Here is a 22,553-nt window from a genome sequence, read left to right as displayed (position 1 = left end):
CCTACTACAGTCTACTTCACCTAAAAGAGAATGAACCCTACTACAGTCTAATTCACCCAAAAGAGAATTAACCCTACTACAGTCTACTACACCCAAAAGAGAATGAACCCTACTACAGTCTACTTCACCCAAAAGAGAATGAACCCTACTACAGTCTACCTCACCCAAAAGAGAATGAACCCTACTACAGTCTACTTCACCCAAAAGAGAATGAACCCTACTACAGACTACTACACCTAAAAGAGAATGAACCCTACTACAGTCTACTTCACCCAAAAGAGAATGAACCCTACTACAGTCTACTTCACCCAAAAGAGAATGAACCCTACTACAGTCTACTTCACCTAAAAGAGAATTAACCCTACTACAGTCTACTACACCTAAAAGAGAATGAACCCTACTACAGTCTACTTCACCTAAAAGAGAATGAACCCTACTACAGTCTACTTCACCTAAAAGAGAATGAACCCTACTACAGTCTACTTCACCCAAAAGAGAATGAACCCTACTACAGTCTACTACACCCAAAATAGAATGAACCCTACTACAGTCTACTTCACCCAAAAGAGAATGAACCCTACTACAGTCTACTTCACCTAAAAGAGAATGAACCCTACTACAGTCTACTTCACCTAAAAGAGAATGAACCATACTACAGTCTACTTCACCTAAAAGAGAATGAACCCTACTACAGTCTACTTCACCTAAAAGAGAATGAACCCTACTACAGTCTACTTCACCCAAAAGAGAATGAACCATACTACAGTCTACTACACCTAAAAGAGAATGAACCCTACTACAGTCTACTTCACCTAAAAGAGAATGAACCCTACTACAGTCTACTACACCTAAAAGAGAATGAACCCTACTACAGTCTACTACACCTAAAAGAGAATGAACCCTACTACAGTCTACTTCACCTAAAAGAGAATGAACCCTACTACAGTCTACTTCACCCAAAAGAGAAAGAACCCTACTACAGTCTACTACACCCAAAAGAGAATGAACCCTACTACAGTCTACTTCACCCAAAAGAGAATGAACCCTACTACAGTCTACTTCACCTAAAAGAGAATGAACCCTACTAAAGTCTACTTCACCCAAAAGAGAATGAACCCTACTACAGTCTACTTCACCCAAAAGAGAATGAACCCTACTACAGTCTACTTCACCTAAAAGAGAATGAACCCTACTACAGTCTACTTCACCCAAAAGAGAATGAACCCTACTACAGTCTACTACACCTAAAAGAGAATGAACCCTACTACAGTCTACTTCACCTAAAAGAGAATGAACCCTTCTACAGTCTACTACACCTAAAAGAGAATGAACCCTGCTACAGTCTACTACACCTAAAAGAGAATGAACCCTACTACAGTCTAATACACCTAAAAGAGAATGAACCCTACTACAGTCTACTTCACCTAAAAGAGAATGAACCCTTCGACAGTCTACTACACCTAAAAGAGAATGAACCCTACTACAGTCTACTACACCTAAAAGAGAATGAACCCTACTACAGTCTACTTCACCTAAAAGAGAATGAACCCTACTACAGTCTACTACACCCAAAAGAGAATGAACCCTACTACATTCTACTTCACCTAAAAGAGAATGAACCCTACTACAGTCAACTTCACCTAAAAGAGAATGAACTCTGCTACAGTCTACTTCACCTAAAAGAGAATGAACCCTACTACAGTCTACTTCACCTAAAAGAGAATGAACCCTACTACAGTCTACTTCACCTAAAAGAGAATGAACCCTACTACAGTCTACTTCACCCAAAAGAGAATGAACCCTACTACAGTCTACTACACCCAAAAGAGAATGAACCCTACTACAGTCTACTTCACCCAAAAGAGAATGAACCCTACTACAGTCTACCTCACCCAAAAGAGAATGAACCCTACTACAGTCTACTTCACCCAAAAGAGAATGAACCCTACTACAGTCTACTACACCTAGAAGAGAATGAACCCTACTAAAGTCTACTTCACCCAAAAGAGAATGAACCCTACTACAGTCTACTTCACCCAAAAGAGAATGAACCCTACTACAGTCTACTTCACCTAAAAGAGAATGAACCCTACTACAGTCTACTACACCTAAAAGAGAATGAACCCTACTACAGTCTACTTCACCTAAAAGAGAATGAACCCTACTACAAGTCTACTTCACCTAAAAGAGAATGAACCCTACTACAGTCTACTACACCCAAAAGAGAATGAACCCTACTACAGTCTACTTCACCTAAAAGAGAATGAACCCTACTACAGTCTACTACACCCAAAAGAGAATGAACCATACTACAGTCTACTTCACCCAAAAGAGAATGAACCCTTCGACAGTCTACTACACCTAAAAGAGAATGAACCCTACTACAGTCTACTACACCTAAAAGAGAATGAACCCTACTACAGTCTACTTCACCTAAAAGAGAATGAACCCTACTACAGTCTACTACACCCAAAAGAGAATGAACCCTACTACATTCTACTTCACCTAAAAGAGAATGAACCCTACTACAGTCAACTTCACCTAAAAGAGAATGAACTCTACTACAGTCTACTTCACCTAAAAGAGAATGAAACCTACTACAGTCTACTTCACCTAAAAGAGAATGAACCCTACTACAGTCTACTTCACCTAAAAGAGAATGAACCCTACTACAGTCTACTTCACCTAAAAGAGAATGAACCGTACGACAGTCTACTTCACCTAAAAGAGAATGAACCCTACTACAGTCTACTACACCCAAAAGAGAATGAACCATACTACAGTCTACTTCACTTAAAAGAGAATGAACCCTACTACAGTCTACTACACCCAAAAGATAATGAACCCTACTACAGTCTACTTCACTTAAAAGAGAATGAACCCTACTACAGTCTACTTCACCTAAAAGAGAATTAACCATACTACAGTCTACTTCACCCAAAAGAGAATGAACCCTACTACAGTCTACTTCACCCAAAAGAGAATGAACCCTACTACAGTCTACTACACCCAAAAGAGAATGAACCCTACTACAGTCTACTTCACCTAAAAGAGAATGAACCCTGCTACAGTCTACTTCACCTAGAAGAGAATGAACCCTACTACAGTCTACTTCACTTAAGAGAAAATGAACCCTACTACAGTCTACTTCACCCAAAAGAGAATGAACCCTACTACAGTCTACTTCACCCAAAAGAGAATGAACCCTACTACAGTCTACTTCACCTAAAAGAGAATGAACCCTACTACAGTCTACTTCACCCAAAAGAGAATGAACCCTACTACAGTCTACTACACCCAAAAGAGAATGAACCCTACTACAGTCTACTTCACCCAAAAGAGAATGAACCCTACTACAGTCTACCTCACCCAAAAGAGAATGAACCCTACTACAGTCTACTTCACCCAAAAGAGAATGAACCCTACTACAGTCTACTACACCTAGAAGAGAATGAACCCTACTACAGTCTACTTCACCCAAAAGAGAATGAACCCTACTACAGTCTACTTCACCCAAAAGAGAATGAACCCTACTACAGTCTACTTCACCTAAAAGAGAATGAACCCTACTACAGTCTACTACACCTAAAAGAGAATGAACCCTACTACAGTCTACTTCACCTAAAAGAGAATGAACCCTACTACAAGTCTACTTCACCTAAAAGAGAATGAACCCTACTACAGTCTACTACACCCAAAAGAGAATGAACCCTACTACAGTCTACTTCACCTAAAAGAGAATGAACCCTACTACAGTCTACTTCACCTAAAAGAGAATGAACCCTACTACAGTCTACTACACCCAAAAGAGAATGAACCCTACTACAGTCTACTTCACCCAAAAGAGAATGAACCCTACTACAGTCTACTTCACCCAAAAGAGAATGAACCCTACTACAGTCTACTTCACCCAAAAGAGAATGAACCCTACTACAGTCTACTACACCTAAAAGAGAATGAACCCTACTACAGTCTACTTCACCCAAAAGAGAATGAACCCTACTACAGTCTACTTCACCCAAAAGAGAATGAAACCTACTACAGTCTACTTCACCTAAAAGAGAATTAACCCTACTACAGTCTACTACACCTAAAAGAGAATGAACCCTACTACAGTCTACTTCACCTAAAAGAGAATGAACCCTACTACAGTCTACTTCACCTAAAAGAGAATGAACCCTACTACAGTCTACTTCACCCAAAAGAGAATGAACCCTACTACAGTCTACTACACCCAAAAGAGAATGAACCCTACTACAGTCTACTTCACCCAAAAGAGAATGAACCCTACTACAGTCTACTTCACCTAAAAGAGAATGAACCCTACTACAGTCTACTTCACCTAAAAGAGAATGAACCCTACTACAGTCTACTTCACCTAAAAGAGAATGAACCCTAATACAGTCTACTTCACCTAAAAGAGAATGAACCCTACTACAGTCTACTTCACCCAAAAGAGAATGAACCATACTACAGTCTACTACACCTAAAAGAGAATGAACCCTACTACAGTCTACTTCACCTAAAAGAGAATGAACCCTACTACAGTCTACTACACCTAAAAGAGAATGAACCCTACTACAGTCTACTACACCTAAAAGAGAATGAACCCTACTACAGTCTACTTCACCTAAAAGAGAATGAACTCTACTACAGTCTACTTCACCTAAAAGAGAATGAACCCTACTACAGTCTACTTCACCTAAAAGAGAATGAACCCTACTACAGTCTACTTCACCTAAAAGAGAATGAACCCTACTACAGTCTACTACACCCAAAAGAGAATGAACCCTACTACAGTCTACTTCACCTAAAAGAGAATGAACCCTGCTACAGTCTACTTCACCTAAAAGAGAATGAACCCTACTACAGTCTACTTCACTTAAGAGAGAATGAACCCTACTACAGTCTACTTCACCCAAAAGAGAATGAACCCTACTACAGTCTACTTCACCCAAAAGAGAATGAACCCTACTACAGTCTACTTCACCTAAAAGAGAATGAACCCTACTACAGTCTAATTCACCCAAAAGAGAATTAACCCTACTACAGTCTACTACACCCAAAAGAGAATGAACCCTACTACAGTCTACTTCACCCAAAAGAGAATGAACCCTACTACAGTCTACCTCACCCAAAAGAGAATGAACCCTACTACAGTCTACTTCACCCAAAAGAGAATGAACCCTACTACAGTCTACTACACCTAAAAGAGAATGAACCCTACTACAGTCTACTTCACCTAAAAGAGAATGAACCCTGCTACAGTCTACTTCACCTAAAAGAGAATGAACCCTACTACAGTCTACTTCACTTAAGAGAGAATGAACCCTACTACAGTCTACTTCACCCAAAAGAGAATGAACCCTACTACAGTCTACTTCACCTAAAAGAGAATGAACCCTGCTACAGTCTACTTCACCTAAAAGAGAATGAACCCTACTACAGTCTACTTCACTTAAGAGAGAATGAACCCTACTACAGTCTACTTCACCCAAAAGAGAATGAACCCTACTACAGTCTACTTCACCCAAAAGAGAATGAACCCTACTACAGTCTACTTCACCTAAAAGAGAATGAACCCTACTACAGTCTAATTCACCCAAAAGAGAATTAACCCTACTACAGTCTACTACACCCAAAAGAGAATGAACCCTACTACAGTCTACTTCACCCAAAAGAGAATGAACCCTACTACAGTCTACCTCACCCAAAAGAGAATGAACCCTACTACAGTCTACTTCACCCAAAAGAGAATGAACCCTACTACAGTCTACTACACCTAAAAGAGAATGAACCCTACTACAGTCTACTTCACCCAAAAGAGAATGAACCCTACTACAGTCTACTTCACCCAAAAGAGAATGAACCCTACTACAGTCTACTTCACCTAAAAGAGAATGAACCCTACTACAGTCTACTTCACCTAAAAGAGAATGAACCCTACTACAGTCTACTTCACCCAAAAGAGAATGAACCCTACTACAGTCTACTTCACCCAAAATAGAATGAACCCTACTACAGTCTACTTCACCCAAAAGAGAATGAACCCTACTACAGTCTACTTCACCTAAAAGAGAATGAACCCTACTACAGTCTACTTCACCTAAAAGAGAATGAACCATACTACAGTCTACTTCACCTAAAAGAGAATGAACCCTACTACAGTCTACTTCACCTAAAAGAGAATGAACCCTACTACAGTCTACTTCACCCAAAAGAGAATGAACCATACTACAGTCTACTACACCTAAAAGAGAATGAACCCTACTACAGTCTACTTCACCTAAAAGAGAATGAACCCTACTACAGTCTACTACACCTAAAAGAGAATGAACCCTACTACAGTCTACTACACCTAAAAGAGAATGAACCCTACTACAGTCTACTTCACCTAAAAGAGAATGAACCCTACTACAGTCTACTTCACCCAAAAGAGAAAGAACCCTACTACAGTCTACTACACCCAAAATTGAATGAAACCTACTACAGTCTACTTCACCCAAAAGAGAATGAACCCTACTACAGTCTACTTCACCTAAAAGAGAATGAACCCTACTACAGTCTACTTCACCCAAAAGAGAATGAACCCTACTACAGTCTACTTCACCCAAAAGAGAATGAACCCTACTACAGTCTACTTCACCTAAAAGAGAATGAACCCTACTACAGTCTACTTCACCCAAAAGAGAATGAACCCTACTACAGTCTACTTCACCAAAAAGAGAATGAACCCTACTACAGTCTACTTCACCCAAAAGAGAATGAACCCTACTACAGTCTACTTCACCTAAAAGAGAATGAACCCTACTACAGTCTACTACACCCAAAAGAGAATGAACCCTACTACAGTCTACTTCACCTAAAAGAGAATGAACCCTACTACAGTCTACTTCACCAAAAAGAGAATGAACCCTACTACAGTCTACTTCACCCAAAAGAGAATGAACCCTACTACAGTCTACTTCACCTAAAAGAGAATGAACCCTACTACAGTCTACTACACCCAAAAGAGAATGAACCCTACTACAGTCTACTTCACCTAAAAGAGAATGAACCCTACTACAGTCTACTTCACCTAAAAGAGAATGAACTCTACTACAGTCAACTTCACCTAAAAGAGAATGAACCCTACTACAGTCTACTTCACCTAAAAGAGAATGAACCCTACTACAGTCTACTTCACCTAAAAGAGAATGAACCGTACGACAGTCTACTTCACCTAAAAGAGAATGAACTCTACTACAGTCTACTTCACCTAAAAGAGAATGAACCCTACTACAGTCTACTACAACTAAAAGAGAATGAACCCTATTACAGTCTACTTCACCTAAAAGAGAATGAACCCTACTACAGTCTACTTCACCCAAAAGAGAATGAACCCTATTACAGTCTACTTCACCTAAAAGAGAATGAACCCTACTACAGTCTACTTCACCCAAAAGAGAGTGAACCCTACTACAGTCTACTACACCCAAAAGAGAATGAACCCTACTACAGTCTACTTCACCCAAAAGAGAATGAACCCTACTACAGTCTACTTCACCTAAAAGAGAATGAACCCTACTACAGTCTACTTCACCCAAAAGAGAATGAACCCTACTACAGTCTACTTCACCCAAAAGAGAATGAACCCTACTACAGTCTACTTCACCTAAAAGAGAATGAATCCTACTACAGTCTACTTCACCCAAAAGAGAATGAACCCTACTACAGTCTACTTCACCAAAAAGAGAATGAACCCTACTACAGTCTACTTCACCCAAAAGAGAATGAACCCTACTACAGTCTACTTCACCTAAAAGAGAATGAACCCTACTACAGTCTACTACACCCAAAAGAGAATGAACCCTACTACAGTCTACTTTACCTGAAAGAGAATGAACCCTACTACAGTCTACTTCACCTAAAAGAGAATGAACCCTACTACAGTCTACTTCACCTAAAGAGAATGAACTCTACTACAGTCTACTTCACCTAAAGAGAATGAACCCTACTACAGTCTACTTCACCTAAAAGAGAATGAACCCTACTACAGTCTACTTCACCTAAAAGAGAATGAACCCTACTACAGTCTACTTCACCTAAAAGAGAATGAACCCTACTACAGTCTACTTCACCTAAAAGAGAATGAACCCTACTACAGTCTACTACACCCAAAAGAGAATGAACCATACTACAGTCTACTTCACGTAAAAGAGAATGAACCCTACTACAGTCTACTTCACCCAAAAGAGAATGAACCCTACTAAAGTCTACTACACCCAAAGGAGAATGAACCCTACTACAGTCTACTTCACCTAAAAGAGAATGAACCCTGCTACAGTCTACTTCACCTAAAAGAGAATGAACCCTACTACAGTCTACTTCACTTAAGAGAGAATGAACCCTACTACAGTCTACTTCACCCAAAAGAGAATGAACCCTACTACAGTCTACTTCACCCAAAAGAGAATGAACCCTACTACAGTCTACTTCACCTAAAAGAGAATGAACCCTACTACAGTCTACTTCACCCAAAAGAGAATGAACCCTACTACAGTCTACTACACCCAAAAGAGAATGAACCCTACTACAGTCTACTTCACCCAAAAGAGAATGAACCCTACTACAGTCTACCTCACCCAAAAGAGAATGAACCCTACTACAGTCTACTTCACCCAAAAGAGACTGAACCCTACTACAGTCTACTACACCTAAAAGAGAATGAACCCTACTACAGTCTACTTCACCCAAAAGAGAATGAACCCTACTACAGTCTACTCCACCCAAAAGAGAATGAACCCTACTACAGTCTACTTCACCTAAAAGAGAATGAACCCTACTACAGTCTACTACACCTAAAAGAGAATGAACCCTACTACAGTCTACTTCACCTAAAAGAGAATGAACCCTACTACAGTCTACTTCACCCAAAAGAGAATGAACCCTACTACAGTCTACTACACCTAAAAGAGAATGAACCCTACTACAGTCTACTTCACCCAAAAGAGAATGAACCCTACTACAGTCTACTTCACCCAAAAGAGAATGAAACCTACTACAGTCTACTTCACCTAAAAGAGAATTAACCCTACTACAGTCTACTACACCTAAAAGAGAATGAACCCTACTACAGTCTACTTCACCTAAAAGAGAATGAACCCTACTACAGTCTACTTCACCTAAAAGAGAATGAACCCTACTACAGTCTACTTCACCCAAAAGAGAATGAACCCTACTACAGTCTATTACACCCAAAAGAGAATGAACCCTACTACAGTCTACTTCACCCAAAAGAGAATGAACCCTACTACAGTCTACTTCACCTAAAAGAGAATGAACCCTACTACAGTCTACTTCACCTAAAAGAGAATGAACCCTACTACAGTCTACTTCACCTAAAAGAGAATGAACCCTAATACAGTCTACTTCACCTAAAAGAGAATGAACCCTACTACAGTCTACTTCACCCAAAAGAGAATGAACCATACTACAGTCTACTACACCTAAAAGAGAATGAACCCTGCTACAGTCTACTTCACCTAAAAGAGAATGAACCCTACTACAGTCTACTACACCTAAAAGAGAATGAACCCTACTACAGTCTACTACACCTAAAAGAGAATGAACCCTACTACAGTCTACTTCACCTAAAAGAGAATGAACTCTACTACAGTCTACTTCACCTAAAAGAGAATGAACCCTACTACAGTCTACTTCACCTAAAAGAGAATGAACCCTACTACAGTCTACTTCACCTAAAAGAGAATGAACCCTACTACAGTCTACTACACCCAAAAGAGAATGAACCCTACTACAGTCTACTTCACCTAAAAGAGAATGAACCCTGCTACAGTCTACTTCACCTAAAAGAGAATGAACCCTACTACAGTCTACTTCACTTAAGAGAGAATGAACCCTACTACAGTCTACTTCACCCAAAAGAGAATGAACCCTACTACAGTCTACTTCACCCAAAAGAGAATGAACCCTACTACAGTCTACTTCACCTAAAAGAGAATGAACCCTACTACAGTCTAATTCACCCAAAAGAGAATTAACCCTACTACAGTCTACTACACCCAAAAGAGAATGAACCCTACTACAGTCTACTTCACCCAAAAGAGAATGAACCCTACTACAGTCTACCTCACCCAAAAGAGAATGAACCCTACTACAGTCTACTTCACCCAAAAGAGAATGAACCCTACTACAGACTACTACACCTAAAAGAGAATGAACCCTACTACAGTCTACTTCACCCAAAAGAGAATGAACCCTACTACAGTCTACTTCACCCAAAAGAGAATGAACCCTACTACAGTCTACTTCACCTAAAAGAGAATTAACCCTACTACAGTCTACTACACCTAAAAGAGAATGAACCCTACTACAGTCTACTTCACCTAAAAGAGAATGAACCCTACTACAGTCTACTTCACCTAAAAGAGAATGAACCCTACTACAGTCTACTTCACCCAAAAGAGAATGAACCCTACTACAGTCTACTACACCCAAAATAGAATGAACCCTACTACAGTCTACTTCACCCAAAAGAGAATGAACCCTACTACAGTCTACTTCACCTAAAAGAGAATGAACCCTACTACAGTCTACTTCACCTAAAAGAGAATGAACCATACTACAGTCTACTTCACCTAAAAGAGAATGAACCCTACTACAGTCTACTTCACCTAAAAGAGAATGAACCCTACTACAGTCTACTTCACCCAAAAGAGAATGAACCATACTACAGTCTACTACACCTAAAAGAGAATGAACCCTACTACAGTCTACTTCACCTAAAAGAGAATGAACCCTACTACAGTCTACTACACCTAAAAGAGAATGAACCCTACTACAGTCTACTACACCTAAAAGAGAATGAACCCTACTACAGTCTACTTCACCTAAAAGAGAATGAACCCTACTACAGTCTACTTCACCCAAAAGAGAAAGAACCCTACTACAGTCTACTACACCCAAAAGAGAATGAACCCTACTACAGTCTACTTCACCCAAAAGAGAATGAACCCTACTACAGTCTACTTCACCTAAAAGAGAATGAACCCTACTAAAGTCTACTTCACCCAAAAGAGAATGAACCCTACTACAGTCTACTTCACCCAAAAGAGAATGAACCCTACTACAGTCTACTTCACCTAAAAGAGAATGAACCCTACTACAGTCTACTTCACCCAAAAGAGAATGAACCCTACTACAGTCTACTACACCTAAAAGAGAATGAACCCTACTACAGTCTACTTCACCTAAAAGAGAATGAACCCTTCTACAGTCTACTACACCTAAAAGAGAATGAACCCTGCTACAGTCTACTACACCTAAAAGAGAATGAACCCTACTACAGTCTAATACACCTAAAAGAGAATGAACCCTACTACAGTCTACTTCACCTAAAAGAGAATGAACCCTTCGACAGTCTACTACACCTAAAAGAGAATGAACCCTACTACAGTCTACTACACCTAAAAGAGAATGAACCCTACTACAGTCTACTTCACCTAAAAGAGAATGAACCCTACTACAGTCTACTACACCCAAAAGAGAATGAACCCTACTACATTCTACTTCACCTAAAAGAGAATGAACCCTACTACAGTCAACTTCACCTAAAAGAGAATGAACTCTGCTACAGTCTACTTCACCTAAAAGAGAATGAACCCTACTACAGTCTACTTCACCTAAAAGAGAATGAACCCTACTACAGTCTACTTCACCTAAAAGAGAATGAACCCTACTACAGTCTACTTCACCCAAAAGAGAATGAACCCTACTACAGTCTACTACACCCAAAAGAGAATGAACCCTACTACAGTCTACTTCACCCAAAAGAGAATGAACCCTACTACAGTCTACCTCACCCAAAAGAGAATGAACCCTACTACAGTCTACTTCACCCAAAAGAGAATGAACCCTACTACAGTCTACTACACCTAGAAGAGAATGAACCCTACTAAAGTCTACTTCACCCAAAAGAGAATGAACCCTACTACAGTCTACTTCACCCAAAAGAGAATGAACCCTACTACAGTCTACTTCACCTAAAAGAGAATGAACCCTACTACAGTCTACTACACCTAAAAGAGAATGAACCCTACTACAGTCTACTTCACCTAAAAGAGAATGAACCCTACTACAAGTCTACTTCACCTAAAAGAGAATGAACCCTACTACAGTCTACTACACCCAAAAGAGAATGAACCCTACTACAGTCTACTTCACCTAAAAGAGAATGAACCCTACTACAGTCTACTACACCCAAAAGAGAATGAACCATACTACAGTCTACTTCACCCAAAAGAGAATGAACCCTTCGACAGTCTACTACACCTAAAAGAGAATGAACCCTACTACAGTCTACTACACCTAAAAGAGAATGAACCCTACTACAGTCTACTTCACCTAAAAGAGAATGAACCCTACTACAGTCTACTACACCCAAAAGAGAATGAACCCTACTACATTCTACTTCACCTAAAAGAGAATGAACCCTACTACAGTCAACTTCACCTAAAAGAGAATGAACTCTACTACAGTCTACTTCACCTAAAAGAGAATGAAACCTACTACAGTCTACTTCACCTAAAAGAGAATGAACCCTACTACAGTCTACTTCACCTAAAAGAGAATGAACCCTACTACAGTCTACTTCACCTAAAAGAGAATGAACCGTACGACAGTCTACTTCACCTAAAAGAGAATGAACCCTACTACAGTCTACTACACCCAAAAGAGAATGAACCATACTACAGTCTACTTCACTTAAAAGAGAATGAACCCTACTACAGTCTACTACACCCAAAAGATAATGAACCCTACTACAGTCTACTTCACTTAAAAGAGAATGAACCCTACTACAGTCTACTTCACCTAAAAGAGAATTAACCATACTACAGTCTACTTCACCCAAAAGAGAATGAACCCTACTACAGTCTACTTCACCCAAAAGAGAATGAACCCTACTACAGTCTACTACACCCAAAAGAGAATGAACCCTACTACAGTCTACTTCACCTAAAAGAGAATGAACCCTGCTACAGTCTACTTCACCTAGAAGAGAATGAACCCTACTACAGTCTACTTCACTTAAGAGAAAATGAACCCTACTACAGTCTACTTCACCCAAAAGAGAATGAACCCTACTACAGTCTACTTCACCCAAAAGAGAATGAACCCTACTACAGTCTACTTCACCTAAAAGAGAATGAACCCTACTACAGTCTACTTCACCCAAAAGAGAATGAACCCTACTACAGTCTACTACACCCAAAAGAGAATGAACCCTACTACAGTCTACTTCACCCAAAAGAGAATGAACCCTACTACAGTCTACCTCACCCAAAAGAGAATGAACCCTACTACAGTCTACTTCACCCAAAAGAGAATGAACCCTACTACAGTCTACTACACCTAGAAGAGAATGAACCCTACTACAGTCTACTTCACCCAAAAGAGAATGAACCCTACTACAGTCTACTTCACCCAAAAGAGAATGAACCCTACTACAGTCTACTTCACCTAAAAGAGAATGAACCCTACTACAGTCTACTACACCTAAAAGAGAATGAACCCTACTACAGTCTACTTCACCTAAAAGAGAATGAACCCTACTACAAGTCTACTTCACCTAAAAGAGAATGAACCCTACTACAGTCTACTACACCCAAAAGAGAATGAACCCTACTACAGTCTACTTCACCTAAAAGAGAATGAACCCTACTACAGTCTACTTCACCTAAAAGAGAATGAACCCTACTACAGTCTACTACACCCAAAAGAGAATGAACCCTACTACAGTCTACTTCACCCAAAAGAGAATGAACCCTACTACAGTCTACTTCACCCAAAAGAGAATGAACCCTACTACAGTCTACTTCACCCAAAAGAGAATGAACCCTACTACAGTCTACTTCACCTAAAAGAGAATGAACCCTACTACAGTCTACTACACCTAAAAGAGAATGAACCCTACTACAGTCTACTTCACCTAAAAGAGAATGAACCCTACTACAGTCTACTTCACCTAAAAGAGAATGAACCCTACTACAGTCTACTACACCCAAAAGAGAATGAACCATACTACAGTCTACTTCACCCAAAAGAGAATGAACCCTACTACAGTCTACTTCACCCAAAAGAGAATGAACCCTACTACAGTCTACTACACCTAAAAGAGAATGAACCCTACTACAGTCTACTTCACCTAAAAGAGAATGAACCCTTCTACAGTCTACTACACCTAAAAGAGAATGAACCCTACTACAGTCTACTACACCTAAAAGAGAATGAACCCTACTACAGTCTACTACACCTAAAAGAGAATGAACCCTACTACAGTCTACTTCACCTAAAAGAGAATGAACCCTTCTACAGTCTACTACACCTAAAAGAGAATGAACCCTACTACAGTCTACTACACCTAAAAGAGAATGAACCCTACTAGAGTCTACTACACCTAAAAGAGAATGAACCCTACTACAGTCTACTACACCCAAAAGAGAATGAACCCTACTACAGTCTACTTCACCCAAAAGAGAATGAACCCTACTACAGTCTACTTCACCCAAAAGAGAATGAACCCTACTACAGTCTACTTCACCTAAAAGAGAATGAACCCTACTACAGTCTACTTCACCCAAAAGAGAATGAACCCTACTACAGTCTACTTCACCCAAAAGAGAATGAACCCTACTACAGTCTACTTCACCTAAAAGAGAATGAACCCTACTACAGTCTACTACACCTAAAAGAGAATGAACCCTACTACAGTCTACTTCACCTAAAAGAGAATGAACCCTACTACAGTCTACTTCACCTAAAAGAGAATGAACCCTACTACAGTCTACTTCACCCAAAAGAGAATGAACCCTACTACAGTCTACTTCACCCAAAAGAGAATGAACCCTACTACAGTCTACTTCACCTAAAAGAGAATGAACCCTACTACAGTCTACTACACCTAAAAGAGAATGAACCCTACTACAGTCTACTTCACCTAAAAGAGAATGAACCCTACTACAAGTCTACTTCACCTAAAAGAGAATGAACCCTACTACAGTCTACTACACCCAAAAGAGAATGAACCCTACTACAGTCTACTTCACCTAAAAGAGAATGAACCCTACTACAGTCTACTTCACCTAAAAGAGAATGAACCCTACTACAGTCTACTACACCCAAAAGAGAATGAACCCTACTACAGTCTACTTCACCCAAAAGAGAATGAACCCTACTACAGTCTACTTCACCCAAAAGAGAATGAACCCTACTACAGTCTACTTCACCCAAAAGAGAATGAACCCTACTACAGTCTACTTCACCTAAAAGAGAATGAACCCTACTACAGTCTACTACACCTAAAAGAGAATGAACCCTACTACAGTCTACTTCACCTAAAAGAGAATGAACCCTACTACAGTCTACTTCACCTAAAAGAGAATGAACCCTACTACAGTCTACTACACCCAAAAGAGAATGAACCATACTACAGTCTACTTCACCCAAAAGAGAATGAACCCTACTACAGTCTACTTCACCCAAAAGAGAATGAACCCTACTACAGTCTACTTCACCTAAAAGAGAATGAACCCTACTACAGTCTACTACACCTAAAAGAGAATGAACCCTACTACAGTCTACTTCACCTAAAAGAGAATGAACCCTACTACAGTCTACTTCACCTAAAAGAGAATGAACCCTACTACAGTCTACTTCACCCAAAAGAGAATGAACCCTACTACAGTCTACTACACCCAAAAGAGAATGAACCCTACTACAGTCTACTTCACCCAAAAGAGAATGAACCCTACTACAGTCTACTTCACCCAAAAGAGAATGAACCCTACTACAGTCTACTACACCTAAAAGAGAATGAACCCTACTACAGTCTACTTCACCTAAAAGAGAATGAACCCTTCTACAGTCTACTACACCTAAAAGAGAATGAACCCTACTACAGTCTACTACACCTAAAAGAGAATGAACCCTACTACAGTCTACTACACCTAAAAGAGAATGAACCCTACTACAGTCTACTTCACCTAAAAGAGAATGAACCCTTCGACAGTCTACTACACCTAAAAGAGAATGAACCCTACTACAGTCTACTACACCTAAAAGAGAATGAACCCTACTACAGTCTACTACACCTAAAAGAGAATGAACCCTACTACAGTCTACTACACCCAAAAGAGAATGAACCATACTACAGTCTACTTCACCTAAAAGAGAATGAACCCTACTACAGTCTACTTCACCCAAAAGAGAATGAACCCTACTACAGTCTACTTCACCCAAAAGAGAATGAACCCTACTACAGTCTACTTCACCTAAAAGAGAATGAACCCTAATACAGTCTACTTCACCCAAAAGAGAATGAACCCTACTACAGTCTACTACACCTAAAAGAGAATGAACCCTACTACAGTCTACTTCACTTAAAAGAGAATGAACCCTAATACAGTCTACTACACCTAAAAGAGAATGAACCCTAATACAGTCTACTTCACCTAAAAGAGAATGAACCCTACTACAGTCTACTTCACCCAAAAGAGAATGAACCCTACTACAGTCTACTTCACCCAAAAGAGAATGAACCCTACAACAGTCTACTTCACCTAAAAGAGAATGAACCCTACTACAGTCTACTTCACCTAAAAGAGAATGAACCCTACTACAGTCTACTTCACCCAAAAGAGAATGAACCCTGCTACAGTCTACTTCACCTAAAAGAGAATGAACCCTACTACAGTCTACTACACCTAAAAGAGAATGAACCCTACTACAGTCTACTTCACCTAAAAGAGAATGAACCCTACTACAGTCTACTTCACCTAAAAGAGAATGAACCCTACTACAGTCTACTTCACCCAAAAGAGAATGAACCCTACTACAGTCTACTACACCCAAAAGAGAATGAACCCTACTACAGTCTACTACACCCAAAAGAGAATGAACCCTACTACAGTCTACTTCACCCAAAAGAGAATGAACCCTACTACAGTCTACTTCACCCAAAAGAGAATGAACCCTACTACAGTCTACTTCACCCAAAAGAGAATGAACCCTTCGACAGTCTACTACACCTAAAAGAGAATGAACCCTACTACAGTCTACTACACCTAAAAGAGAATGAACCCTACTACAGTCTACTTCACCTAAAAGAGAATGAACCCTACTACAGTCTACTACACCCAAAAGAGAATGAACCCTACTACATTCTACTTCACCTAAAAGAGAATGAACCCTACTACAGTCAACTTCACCTAAAAGAGAATGAACTCTACTACAGTCTACTTCACCTAAAAGAGAATGAACCCTACTACAGTCTACTTCACCTAAAAGAGAATGAACCCTACTACAGTCTACTTCACCTAAAAGAGAATGAACCCTACTACAGTCTACTTCACCTAAAAGAGAATGAACCGTACGACAGTCTACTTCACCTAAAAGAGAATGAACCCTACTACAGTCTACTACACCCAAAAGAGAATGAACCATACTACAGTCTACTTCACTTAAAAGAGAATGAACCCTACTACAGTCTACTACACCCAAAAGATAATGAACCCTACTACAGTCTACTTCACTTAAAAGAGAATTAACCCTACTACAGTCTACTTCACCTAAAAGAGAATTAACCATACTACAGTCTACTTCACCCAAAAGAGAATGAACCCTACTACAGTCTACTTCACCCAAAAGAGAATGAACCCTACTACAGTCTACTACACCCAAAAGAGAATGAACCCTACTACAGTCTACTTCACCTAAAAGAGAATGAACCCTGCTACAGTCTACTTCACCTAAAAGAGAATGAACCCTACTACAGTCTACTTCACTTAAGAGAAAATGAACCCTACTACAGTCTACTTCACCTAAAAGAGAATGAACCCTACTACAGTCTACTTCACCCAAAAGAGAATGAACCCTACTACAGTCTACTTCACCTAAAAGAGAATGAACCCTACTACAGTCTACTTCACCCAAAAGAGAATGAACCCTACTACAGTCTACTACACCCAAAAGAGAATGAACCCTACTACAGTCTACTTCACCCAAAAGAGAATGAACCCTACTACAGTCTACCTCACCCAAAAGAGAATGAACCCTACTACAGTCTACTTCACCCAAAAGAGAATGAACCCTACTACAGTCTACTACACCTAGAAGAGAATGAACCCTACTACAGTCTACTTCACCCAAAAGAGAATGAACCCTACTACAGTCTACTTCACCCAAAAGAGAATGAACCCTACTACAGTCTACTTCACCTAAAAGAGAATGAACCCTACTACAGTCTACTACACCTAAAAGAGAATGAACCCTACTACAGTCTACTTCACCTAAAAGAGAATGAACCCTACTACAAGTCTACTTCACCTAAAAGAGAATGAACCCTACTACAGTCTACTACACCCAAAAGAGAATGAACCCTACTACAGTCTACTTCACCTAAAAGAGAATGAACCCTACTACAGTCTACTTCACCTAAAAGAGAATGAACCCTACTACAGTCTACTACACCCAAAAGAGAATGAACCCTACTACAGTCTACTTCACCCAAAAGAGAATGAACCCTACTACAGTCTACTTCACCCAAAAGAGAATGAACCCTACTACAGTCTACTTCACCCAAAAGAGAATGAACCCTACTACAGTCTACTTCACCTAAAAGAGAATGAACCCTACTACAGTCTACTACACCTAAAAGAGAATGAACCCTACTACAGTCTACTTCACCTAAAAGAGAATGAACCCTACTACAGTCTACTTCACCTAAAAGAGAATGAACCCTACTACAGTCTACTACACCCAAAAGAGAATGAACCATACTACAGTCTACTTCACCCAAAAGAGAATGAACCCTACTACAGTCTACTTCACCCAAAAGAGAATGAACCCTACTACAGTCTACTACACCTAAAAGAGAATGAACCCTACTACAGTCTACTTCACCTAAAAGAGAATGAACCCTACTACAGTCTACTTCACCTAAAAGAGAATGAACCCTACTACAGTCTACTTCACCTAAAAGAGAATGAACCGTACGACAGTCTACTTCACCTAAAAGAGAATGAACCCTACTACAGTCTACTACACCCAAAAGAGAATGAACCATACTACAGTCTACTTCACTTAAAAGAGAATGAACCCTACTACAGTCTACTACACCCAAAAGATAATGAACCCTACTACAGTCTACTTCACTTAAAAGAGAATTAACCCTACTACAGTCTACTTCACCTAAAAGAGAATTAACCATACTACAGTCTACTTCACCCAAAAGAGAATGAACCCTACTACAGTCTACTTCACCCAAAAGAGAATGAACCCTACTACAGTCTACTACACCCAAAAGAGAATGAACCCTACTACAGTCTACTTCACCTAAAAGAGAATGAACCCTGCTACAGTCTACTTCACCTAAAAGAGAATGAACCCTACTACAGTCTACTTCACTTAAGAGAAAATGAACCCTACTACAGTCTACTTCACCCAAAAGAGAATGAACCCTACTACAGTCTACTTCACCCAAAAGAGAATGAACCCTACTACAGTCTACTTCACCTAAAAGAGAATGAACCCTACTACAGTCTACTTCACCCAAAAGAGAATGAACCCTACTACAGTCTACTACACCCAAAAGAGAATGAACCCTACTACAGTCTACTTCACCCAAAAGAGAATGAACCCTACTACAGTCTACCTCACCCAAAAGAGAATGAACCCTACTACAGTCTACTTCACCCAAAAGAGAATGAACCCTACTACAGTCTACTACACCTAGAAGAGAATGAACCCTACTACAGTCTACTTCACCCAAAAGAGAATGAACCCTACTACAGTCTACTTCACCCAAAAGAGAATGAACCCTACTACAGTCTACTTCACCTAAAAGAGAATGAACCCTACTACAGTCTACTACACCTAAAAGAGAATGAACCCTACTACAGTCTACTTCACCTAAAAGAGAATGAACCCTACTACAAGTCTACTTCACCTAAAAGAGAATGAACCCTACTACAGTCTACTACACCCAAAAGAGAATGAACCCTACTACAGTCTACTTCACCTAAAAGAGAATGAACCCTACTACAGTCTACTTCACCTAAAAGAGAATGAACCCTACTACAGTCTACTACACCCAAAAGAGAATGAACCCTACTACAGTCTACTTCACCCAAAAGAGAATGAACCCTACTACAGTCTACTTCACCCAAAAGAGAATGAACCCTACTACAGTCTACTTCACCCAAAAGAGAATGAACCCTACTACAGTCTACTTCACCTAAAAGAGAATGAACCCTACTACAGTCTACTACACCTAAAAGAGAATGAACCCTACTACAGTCTACTTCACCTAAAAGAGAATGAACCCTACTACAGTCTACTTCACCTAAAAGAGAATGAACCCTACTACAGTCTACTACACCCAAAAGAGAATGAACCATACTACAGTCTACTTCACCCAAAAGAGAATGAACCCTACTACAGTCTACTTCACCCAAAAGAGAATGAACCCTACTACAGTCTACTACACCTAAAAGAGAATGAACCCTACTACAGTCTACTTCACCTAAAAGAGAATGAACCCTTCTACAGTCTACTACACCTAAAAGAGAATGAACCCTACTACAGTCTACTACACCTAAAAGAGAATGAACCCTACTACAGTCTACTACACCTAAAAGAGAATGAACCCTACTACAGTCTACTTCACCTAAAAGAGAATGAACCCTTCTACAGTCTACTACACCTAAAAGAGAATGAACCCTACTACAGTCTACTACACCTAAAAGAGAATGAACCCTACTAGAGTCTACTACACCTAAAAGAGAATGAACCCTACTACAGTCTACTACACCCAAAAGAGAATGAACCCTACTACAGTCTACTTCACCCAAAAGAGAATGAACCCTACTACAGTCTACTTCACCCAAAAGAGAATGAACCCTACTACAGTCTACTTCACCTAAAAGAGAATGAACCCTACTACAGTCTACTTCACCCAAAAGAGAATGAACCCTACTACAGTCTACTTCACCCAAAAGAGAATGAACCCTACTACAGTCTACTTCACCTAAAAGAGAATGAACCCTACTACAGTCTACTACACCTAAAAGAGAATGAACCCTACTACAGTCTACTTCACCTAAAAGAGAATGAACCCTACTACAGTCTACTTCACCTAAAAGAGAATGAACCCTACTACAGTCTACTTCACCCAAAAGAGAATGAACCCTACTACAGTCTACTACACCCAAAAGAGAATGAACCCTACTACAGTCTACTTCACCCAAAAGAGAATGAACCCTACTACAGTCTACTTCACCCAAAAGAGAATGAACCCTACTACAGTCTACTTCACCCAAAAGAGAATGAACCCTACTACAGTCTACTACACCTAAAAGAGAATGAACCCTACTACAGTCTACTTCACCTAAAAGAGAATGAACCCTTCTACAGTCTACTACACCTAAAAGAGAATGAACCCTACTACAGTCTACTACACCTAAAAGAGAATGAACCCTACTACAGTCTACTACACCTAAAAGAGAATGAACCCTACTACAGTCTACTTCACCTAAAAGAGAATGAACCCTTCGACAGTCTACTACACCTAAAAGAGAATGAACCCTACTACAGTCTACTACACCTAAAAGAGAATGAACCCTACTACAGTCTACTACACCTAAAAGAGAATGAACCCTACTACAGTCTACTACACCCAAAAGAGAATGAACCATACTACAGTCTACTTCACCTAAAAGAGAATGAACCCTACTACAGTCTACTTCACCCAAAAGAGAATGAACCCTACTACAGTCTACTTCACCCAAAAGAGAATGAACCCTACTACAGTCTACTTCACCTAAAAGAGAATGAACCCTAATACAGTCTACTTCACCCAAAAGAGAATGAACCCTACTACAGTCTACTACACCTAAAAGAGAATGAACCCTACTACAGTCTACTTCACTTAAAAGAGAATGAACCCTAATACAGTCTACTACACCTAAAAGAGAATGAACCCTAATACAGTCTACTTCACCTAAAAGAGAATGAACCCTACTACAGTCTACTTCACCCAAAAGAGAATGAACCCTACTACAGTCTACTTCACCCAAAAGAGAATGAACCCTACAACAGTCTACTTCACCTAAAAGAGAATGAACCCTACTACAGTCTACTTCACCTAAAAGAGAATGAACCCTACTACAGTCTACTTCACCCAAAAGAGAATGAACCCTGCTACAGTCTACTTCACCTAAAAGAGAATGAACCCTACTACAGTCTACTACACCTAAAAGAGAATGAACCCTACTACAGTCTACTTCACCTAAAAGAGAATGAACCCTACTACAGTCTACTTCACCTAAAAGAGAATGAACCCTACTACAGTCTACTTCACCCAAAAGAGAATGAACCCTACTACAGTCTACTACACCCAAAAGAGAATGAACCCTACTACAGTCTACTTCACCCAAAAGAGAATGAACCCTACTACAGTCTACTTCACCCAAAAGAGAATGAACCCTACTACAGTC

The sequence above is a fragment of the Salvelinus fontinalis genome, chromosome 33, assembly GCF_029448725.1.
Source record: "Salvelinus fontinalis isolate EN_2023a chromosome 33, ASM2944872v1, whole genome shotgun sequence".
NCBI classification, from domain to species: Eukaryota; Metazoa; Chordata; class Actinopteri; order Salmoniformes; family Salmonidae; genus Salvelinus; species Salvelinus fontinalis.
The sequence above is the reverse complement of the archived record's forward strand: the minus strand, read 5'-3'. Positions refer to the sequence as shown.